Source organism: Semicossyphus pulcher, unplaced genomic scaffold, assembly GCF_022749685.1.
Source record: "Semicossyphus pulcher isolate SPU_LCO1_2020_fin unplaced genomic scaffold, fSemPul1.0.p SCAF_18, whole genome shotgun sequence".
In the NCBI taxonomy this organism is placed as follows: domain Eukaryota; kingdom Metazoa; phylum Chordata; class Actinopteri; order Labriformes; family Labridae; genus Semicossyphus; species Semicossyphus pulcher.
The window spans coordinates 26,615,001-26,617,381 of record NW_027211691.1 but is presented as its reverse complement, the minus strand read 5'-3'; positions in this window follow the sequence as shown (position 1 = coordinate 26,617,381).

Genomic DNA, 2,381 nt, shown 5'->3' with positions numbered 1-2,381 from the left:
TTACCGAGCAGCCGCTGACGTCACAGGGGGCGAGAGACTTTAGGGGGGCACGAGCGAGCGAGCGAGACAGAGACACAGAGAGAGAGAGGGAGTGTTATATCTTTCTTTCTTCTTTCTTTCATTTGTTCATCAATTATTTTATTGATTTAATTATTTTCATCGTTTTTTTCTAGCCGTCCTGTAACTTTATTTATTTTTACAGTTTTAATTTATTAGGATAAAAAAATGTTTTAATTTTACTTTCTTTGTTTATTTAGTTGATTTCTGTATTTATATTTTAATGTATTAAATGTTCTAGTCATGTTTACAAACATTGTATTTATTTAAATGTATTTATGTAATTACATGTTTGTATTTAATATATTCCGTTTTTTTATTTTATAACTACGGACTTTTTTTTGGACTTATGTCTTAATTTGTCATTATAATATCATATTTGTTTCATCTTTTAAATCAGTTCCACGTTTTTCTTTCTTACAGTTGTGGGTCTCTGCGTCTGTAAATGTGATGTGACATCAGTTCACTCTGACAGGAAGTGTCTGCAGCTTTTCAAGGTAAAATCGGGGTAAATCTGAAGGCTTCTGGGTCACCCTCACTGTAAAGAAATCATTGAACAGTTTCAACAGGCTGCGCTCAAATGACGCCCTGCACATCACAATCAGAGAGCATACACACTGAGCTTTACAGTCACAATGCTGCCACCTGCTGGTCGCCTGCTTCCGGAAAGTCTGCACAAACAGCAAAGTGGGTTCTGTAGGCTATAACATGAAACATTCTGCTCAAACACGTCATCAGTATGTCAGGTTCGCTACGGTTGACGCACTTACACTAATGTTATTCTTTTAACATTCAGAAGTCCATCTGAAAAACAGACATTTTTATTCAAGACACAGTAGAGTGACTCACAGGTCTGTCTGCCTGTCTGTCTGCCTGTCTGTCTCCTCCTCTCCATTAGGATCTTTTCTCAGGACTTTCTTAAACCAGAACCTGGAACGTCCTCAGAGTGAATTTGTGTTTTTGTGTCAGAACATGAAGTCTGTTTGTGGATGTGAGACTCTGCAGGAGGAACACTCGTGTGTTTTATTCAGAGAGCTGCAGACAGGAAACACGCTGCCATCAGGCCTGAGCTCTGATTACAAAGAGTCGGTCTTGACCTGCTCTTTTTCTAAAGTGTCTTGAGATAACTCTGGTTATGATTTGGCACTATACAAATAAAATTTGATTGATTAGTTTCTCACTGAATGTTTGTATTTCTTGTCTGTTGTCTCATGTTGTTGTTTAATGAATAAGAGAGAAACCTCCTCAGAGGTAAATAAAGGTGCAGTGAGAGAATCAGTGTTGTATCTCTCTGAACAACACTCCCTGCAGACATTTCATCACTTTAAAGACTCGGTGTGTCTTTAGCATCAATACTGTCTGATCGACACATGAAGCTGCTCTGTGTCTCTGTGAGGAGCCCTGCGTTCGTCTGTTGCTCTGTGCTGCCTCCTGCAGGAGCAACTGAGGAGCTACAGCAGTCCCATTTATACTACTGATAGTATTATGGCTACAGCTGCTGCTTCTGCTACTACTGACAACAAATACTAAGTAGAGCTAGAATTGATGTCAAACAGTATTGAAGGAAGAATAAAGTTTTAAAAAGTAATCTCATATTTTAATACAACAGTTCTTCAAACTTTACAGCAATAGTTTGCATCTGGTTTCAAACAGCAGCTCCATGTAGAAACAGACTTTACAGTTTGATGTAGAAGAAGCTGACTGTCTGCTCAGAGTCAGGACCTGAACCACATCACAGTCACAACACTGACTGTGAGTCTGAACCAGAGTCATTTAAAGCAGTTATTCCAGTTCTTTGTCAGACCATGGTCACATAAAGAGGAACATGTTGTGTTTTCAAAAGACGAGCAGCAGAGAGCCCATGTAATGTAAAAACAGAAACACAGGGTTCATAATGATGTCACTATATTCAACATAAGAACGTCTCTTTTCTCTCCTCATTCACAAACACACGTAAGACACTTTAATTAAAAACCAAAACAGTTAACATCACAGAAACATCGTCTCGTATCATCCATCCCAGGTTATCAAAATATTCCATCCCAACCTCTACCAAGTTCTCAGCTAGTTTAGCTCAGGGGTTCTCAAGCTTTTTGGGGCAGGGCACCTCACAGGGGACCCCCTCATGATCGTAACACCGATGAAGCATAGACTTACTACCATCTGCACTCTTAGATGCCCTTGAAACTATTTGTATTGTAAAATTTATCAACCTAAACCCTTCAGACCTGTTGATAGTGATAAACAGAAAAACATTTCACTGAATCATGATAACACCACTTATATACTTTAACACAGAGGCTCATTTTATTCAAACAGCTTGT